The sequence below is a fragment of the Acinonyx jubatus genome, chromosome E2 (genome assembly GCF_027475565.1).
Source record: "Acinonyx jubatus isolate Ajub_Pintada_27869175 chromosome E2, VMU_Ajub_asm_v1.0, whole genome shotgun sequence".
NCBI lineage: Eukaryota > Metazoa > Chordata > Mammalia > Carnivora > Felidae > Acinonyx > Acinonyx jubatus.
The window spans coordinates 38183671-38190786 of record NC_069396.1 but is presented as its reverse complement, the minus strand read 5'-3'; the positions used below and the strand labels follow the sequence as shown (position 1 = coordinate 38190786).

General features: G+C 41.6%; 1 long non-coding RNA gene across 1 annotated transcript; it reads right to left on the bottom strand.

Annotated features, from left to right (window-relative positions):
* Positions 1 to 343: 343 nt before the first annotated feature.
* On the bottom strand, positions 344 to 6638 carry LOC113595308 (uncharacterized). Its single transcript, XR_003415794.2, has 3 exons — positions 6443 to 6638; positions 5830 to 5899; positions 344 to 461 (listed from the first exon to the last, which is right to left on the bottom strand). It is a non-coding gene; the product is annotated as an uncharacterized LOC113595308 (long non-coding RNA).
* Positions 6639 to 7116: the final 478 nt, after the last annotated feature.

The following is a 7116-nucleotide window of genomic DNA, read 5'->3' as shown; positions in this document are numbered from 1 at the left end:
CCCTTTCCTAAAGACAAATGCAAATTAAATATAAATGCATGAATGGTTGCCAACTGGTATTATTACTTAAATCTGACTCTTTTTGGTCATTAATCCTGCAAATATGTCTATTCTTAGATGGCTGCAATTAGCAATTTGCTGCTTGTCATAACAATCATTAGAAGCAGAAAATATTATCAAATGATTTACAGAGAAAATAATCTGGGAACTTTTGTGATTTTTTTCCATACTGTTAGGATCAAGTATTGGCTGAGCCCAAGTACCTGACAGGATCTGGGGCTGGTCAGGGGTCTGGTTGCGGGGAGCAGTTACATGACTGGAAATAAACATTTAAGAGAATTGATCATGTTTTAAAATGTTATTTATTTTTTAAAGGGCATGGCTTCTTGATGGGTAGAATAAGAGGATCAGATTAGATCAGTAGTTTCCAAATGTCAGCCCAAGGATCGGTTTGTTGACCACTGCAAAATAAGAAAAATAAGGACAGGTAGTGTTTACACATATAAAGTCAAATTTATCTGATGCAAAGGGCTTTCTTTTATTCCAAGATTATATTCTGGTGGTGAGTGATAGTAGATGGCAACTTAAAAAAATGCCTTAGATTAGCAAAATAAAATAAGTGAGCAAGTTGATACTGGTAAATCCCTAAATTGCTTTAGTCTTATTCCCTGCAACTCTTATCTTCAATGTGGATCCCAGGCTCTGAGCAACTTACCTTTTTTGTGCAAACTTTGGTACTCTCATGCACGTAAAAATGATGTGGTTTCCCACTTTTTCCCCCCAGAGAATTTGTATTCACTCTCCAAGACTCTGAATGTCATTTCCTCTGAGAAACCTGTCCTCATGACTCTCACTCAAACTCATCCCCACTGTTCCTTCTGTGTTGCTGAAACTCTGAGTACCTATTTCTAGTTTGGTATTTGGGAACTTGTGTTGTAGTTTTTTGTTGCATTTCTGTTTCCCCCACGAGATATGGAAAGCTTGAAGAGGATGAGGTGGGATCTGTTTCTTTCTTATCTTTGTAGCCTTGAGTCCACCACTGGGATTAAAACACAAATGTTCTATCAGTCAGGGCCCTACAGAACACAGATGGAACACTCAAATCAGAGCAACCTGAAGAGATTGTGATAAGGACTGTTTACAAAACTGTCTACAGGGTATAGATTTAGAAGCCACAAGGAATAGTGCAGGAGCGTGCATATGGGAAGCTCACCATATCCGGAAATAAGGCAGGGAGGATGGTGTGGAGAGTCACCTGGAAGGAGCTGAGACACACCCACAGATGCAATCAGGCTACAATTACAAGCAGGGAGAGAGCTAAAGAACAATAGCTGGCCTTTCTTTCTCCTTCTACACTCCTTCAGGGACTGCACATTCAATGGAACCCAGCCAGAGGACAGGGGGCAAGGCAACCTGTTACTGTTGTCCCAGTAGGTTGGCTTTGCCAGAGCAAGAAGAAAAAGGTGGAGAGTGAGCCTGAGGAGTGAATGGAAGACATTCAGCATAGTAAGGCTCAGCAAATGTGTTTGGAATAAATGGCTGTGTTCCTAAGCAGGTCAGTGGCCCATGCAAACCTTTATGCTTAGAGTGAAGTGACAGTGTTGACGATGATAACAGTGACAATGGAAATGGTGTGGTGATGTTGATGATGATTTTTGTAAGATAGCGGTGGCAGTGATGTTGCTGTTGCTGCTGGTGGTGATAGTGCTAATGATGGAGGTGGTGGTGGTGCTGGTGGTGGAAGTGATTGTGTCAGCAGTGGTGCTGTTGCTGATGGTGCTTGTGGTGCTGGTGATGATAATAATGAATTGCTTACATTTATTTAATATTTACTATATGCCTGGGTGAGCTAAACATTTTATATACTTCATTTCATTGAATCCTCATGACCCTATGAGATGGGCATTATTATTATTCCCACATTAGAGATGAAGAGATGGAAGCTCAAAAAGATCAAAATACCTTGCTAATGGTCACACATCTGGAATGGGTGGGAGCCTGTTCCAGCCTAAGTGTAGGACTCCAGAGCCCAAATGTTCACCATTGCACCCACTGCTTCAGTCTCAGACTGTTTTGCATGTGCGTGCCAGCTCAATTCCTGTACTTTGAAATCTTTGACACCTTCCCAGTAATCAAGATCTTAAATCCTGAATCTCAAATTCCAGGCCCCTAATTACGGGTCCCTTCCAGTCTTACCTTCTAATATTCCTACCCATAAAGCTTACTTCACCTCAGCAAGGCCAAATATCTCCTAAACATCCCTACCTCCATGTGTTTGCTCATGCTGTTCTGTCTGAAATTAATTCTCACCCCTTCTTCCAATCCCCTGACTTTTCCTTAGATCACAGTCCTATCGTTTCTTTAAGATTCAAATAAAAATCACTGCCTGCATCCAGAATCCATCCCTGCCTGCCTTCCTTCCCTGCTCAGGTAGAAACAACCTCTAATGTGTCTGAATCTCCACATGAAAGTGTCTGGAAATTTATTAAACAACTTGGATTATGGTTCCTCCAATTCTTGCTTTTTCTGCACTACTAAATCCATCCTCTGACATGGATTACATTTAGTCTATCTCCATTTTCTCCCGTTTACAGTTACTGCCCAGTGAATATCTGATGAAGAATATAATCTGAAGCCCTTTTCACTCATTGTTTTTAAATCACAATGAGACTTAGTCACTTCATCTACTCATGAATCCATTTATCCGTCTGTCCGTCCCTCCTTCCCTCCATTCAGCCATCTCTCCATTCAGTCATGAAACATAGTAAGATAGAAGTTGGATACATCAACAATGAAAAAGGAGCTCCATTCTGTGCTGGTTGGCTGTGAAGTCTGGTTGAGAATGTCACCTAGAGACTGAGACACACTTAGTATGGGGAGGAAAAGTGTATGTGCTTGGAGTCACACAGAGCATGGACACAGTTATGTTTCTTTTACATAGGAGCTTGTAACCTTGGGCAAGTTTCTTAACCATTCTGAGTCTCCAATTCCTCATCCATAAGATGGTCTGTAAGTTCCAGTATAATGCGAGGACCCAGATAGCTCGGGCCTGAGACAGGATCTCATTTGAAAGAAGCACAGATCAAAGAGGAACTGAAACCTTTGTCCCTATATTTCCAAAATATTCAAAGGCTCCAATTACATTTCCATTGAGATCTCGAAAAAATTCCCTCTCTCCTGCTTATCTCCTGGAGATAAGCCTTTCCTACTTTAAAGGCTCTCTTCCCTCCTCTCCACATAGTCCTCTTCTTCTGCCCCTTTGACCAGAATTATTTTTGGCCCTGTGAGTTCTCCTTGATATGCTGGACATGCCCCAGGCCCTTCCTACAGGCACCACTCTCTGGGGGCTGAAGATCTTTTTCCTCGGACTCAGTCTACCTGCTGCATTCCCATTTCTCTGCTAAAATACCTTCTATATCAATGCCCCCTCACCAACCAGTATAAGTATGAGAATTGGAGATTAGTTGAAAAGGGCCCACAGCACAAGGCCTAGCAGCCAGGAAGCCTCACACACTGAAGCCTTTCGTAGTCTGGAGAAAACGAGGCAGGCTTCATGGAAGAGGTGTACCTCAACATTGGCTAAAAGATGGAGAAATGCCCCTGAGAATTTCCAGAAGGGCTGTCTACTGCCCCCACGAGTGGCTCTGGGCTCTCAAGGATTTCTACATGAATCCACTTTCACATAGAAGGGTGGGTTTCTTTACAATTTTTTTTTAGTTAAAAAATTTTAAAGATAATATATTCTTATGGTCCATAAAGTGAAACTCTGTCAAAGGTACACATAAAGAAGTCCTGCTTCTACTCTTGTCTCTACTCACCTCTCTGAGCCTCTGTCTCTATAGGTAATCACTTGTATTAGTTTTTGGAGCATGTGTCCAGTGTTTTATATAATTAAAGAGGAAGCAATACCTAGGCATAACACAAAATCCAGCCACGAGATATTGCTGTGTTGTGGGTAGAGATTTTCTTCCCATGCCCACTACTGCATTACCCCTTTCCAGAGAGACCCCACCACCTGAGCCTTCTGCTTCCAGAGATATTCTATGCATAAACAAGCATATAGGCATAGATATACTTGTGAACACATTTGTAAACTTTTTTATTGAAGTGTAGTTGACACACAGTGTCATATTAGTTTCAGGTATACAACATAGTGATTCAACAATTTTATACCTTATGCTATGCTCACCACAAGCACCATCTGTCACCACATAACACTATCACAATACCATCGACTATACTCCCTATGCTGTACCTTTTATCCTTGTAACTTATGCATTTCATAACTGGAAGCCTGTATCTCCCACCTCCATTCACCCTTTTTACCCATTCCCCACCTCCCTCTTCTCTGGCAATCATAAGTTTGTTCTTGTTATTTATGAGCCTGTTTCTGCTTTTTTTGTTTGTTTGCTCATTTTTTAGATTTCACATATAAGTGAAATCGTATGGTGTTTGTGACATTTGTACATCCTTTCCACAAATAGCAGCAGACTATACACACTGTTTTGCAGCTTCCCTTTTTCTACTTTGCAATATATCTTGGGAAATGTTTCTTCTCAGTTTATAAAAATCTGGCTTATTCCCTTTTTGGGCTGTCAACGCTTCTTCAGTCTGGATATTCCATGATTTATTAAACATTAAAGCATGTTAAGAATCCTATTGACACATTCTTAGGTTGCTTCCAGTGTATGCTATATAAACATAAATAAATATGTTTGAAAAGCCATAACTATCCTTGTGCATATATCATTTTGCACATGTGTAAAAGTGAAGCTGTGTAAAAGAAATTGAATAAAAGTCATAAAAGTGAAATTGAAGAGTCAAAGGCATTTATATTTTAAATTCTGATAGATGTTGCCAAATAGATCTTCTTATGAGTCCAGATAAGCTAGATCATACTGTGGCAATAAACAGCTCAAATCTCCGTGGTTTAAAATCACAAAGGTTCATTTCTCATTGCCACTTCATGTCCATCACGGACCCTGGGGACTCTGTTCTGCATTGTCCTTTTGTTGAGGCACAGGGAGACAGCACAGCCACAATCTGGATCAGCTGTGTTCGCCACAGCAGAGGGACCATTTTATAGGACATGTGCTGAATCACATGCTGGTTTTAAAGTTTTTGCTTTAAAGTAACACCTTCATATTTTATTGGTCAAAGCAAGTCACACAGGGTGGATCAGTGCAGTCCCGTCGTGTGTCTGGAAGAAATGCCAGGCACACGAGGAGCTCTGCAGAGACCACCTCACTTTACCCGGTCCCCACAGCAAGTGAGGAGACCTGGGTGCCACACCCTCCCCAGCACAGTGTCTCAGCAAACTCCCTGATTTTGCCTCGTTTAACAGCTGATAACTCTTCTTATGAAATTTAACTTCATAGAAGCTTCTTTTATGTATTTCTTCTTTTGTTTAAAAAACCTTACTTAAAAAAATAAGCACAACCTTAAAATCATTATCTGTACAGAGACATGTAAACTGGACAAGGCGCTCTCAGCAATCACTCCATGAACCAGTCATGTTTCTGATGTTGGGTGGGTCTCTGCCCACTAGGGGTGCTGGGCTCCGCCAGGTGCCAAGGGCATAGGTGCTACGGCGACAGATGTGCGATGTTGCCTCCAAAACCCGACCTCCAGTGCCCTGAACAGCCCAGAGAGCCATCAGCTTCTGTAGCTCTGTGCCCAGGGATCTGCATTTGTGTCAAGGGTGTGTTTTTCCTTTTGTTCCACAAGATGACTTGTTCTTGCTGACACTTAGAAAGAGCAGAGATCCAGATTTAACACGTAACCCTCTTGTTATCATGGTAACAAACATACCCTGCTCTGAACACTCACCCCAAGAGGTTCTACAGGGGTCTGCCTCCCCTCCACAGGTAGTTCTTGTGGCCACATGTCCATTTAGGTCCTAGAAAAAAGAGAAAGGTTTAGTTTCAATACCTTTGAAACTAAAGGGACCCATTCACATGAAAGGATTTTTAAAGCCACTCTGAAGTATGACTGACATACAAAAAACCATGCATATTTAATGTATACAACTGAATGGGTTTGGAGATAGATATACATCTGTGAAGCCATCATCACAATCTATGCCATAAACATATCCATCACCTCCCAAACTTTCCTCCTGACTTATTTACTATTATGTGATAAAAACGGTTAAGATCGATCTTCTTAGCAAAATTTTAAGTAGACAGTACAAACACAAAGGAGTTTTTGATGATGATGGCAGAAGTGTGTCTAGGTGCATTGAATGTGTGTGTGTGGATGTGGGGCTTTGAGACTACCTGGATGGAAATAGTTTTTGTCCCCAGGGACATATTGAGGCCCATCAGTTCTGGCTTTCTTGCCACAGAACAAGGCAGGCAGCACCAATGGTGTATGCTACACTTAATTTGCAGAACTTGTAAGATTCAGGAAAACAAGAATTGACAGAAACATCCAATTTTACCTCAGGACAACATGTAAGTTATATTCCAGTATTCCTCTTCATTTCTAACGACCTTTTCTGGAAGGGCTGGATGATTCAGTAGAGCTGGCGGAGGAGGAACGTCAGTAGGAGCCTCACAGTCAGCCTTGGTTGCTGGACTGGAAAGTGGTGAATGCCACTGCCTATCCACATGTGCGTTAGCTGCAGTGCCAGTGCAGGGGGACTGGAAAGCATCTTTCCCTGCTCAAATCAGGGACACTGGTTGGGTTGTTTCTATTTTGGGCTTAAAATTGTCATGACCTATGTATCCACTTATAAAAAGGAATCAAAGGGGCGCCTGAGTGGCTCAGTCAGTTAAACATCTGACTCTTGGTTTCATCTCAGGTCATCCCATGGTTCGTGAGTTTGGGCCCCGCATCTGGCTTTGTGCGCTGATAGCATGGAGCCTACTTAGGATTTTCTCTCTCTCTTCCTATCTCTCTCTGTCTCTCTCTGCCTCTCCTGGCTCATGAGCTGTCTCTCTTTCAAAATAAATAAATAAACAAAATTTTTTTTTTTAAAAATAAGTAAAAAGGAATCAAAGCAGGAAGAAGGCAGTATTACCACACAGAGTTTGGTGGGTTGTGGGTGAAATCCAGTTTGCAGATACATTATTTTGGTTCTCACAAAGTGTTCCACAAGTTTTAAAAATTGGT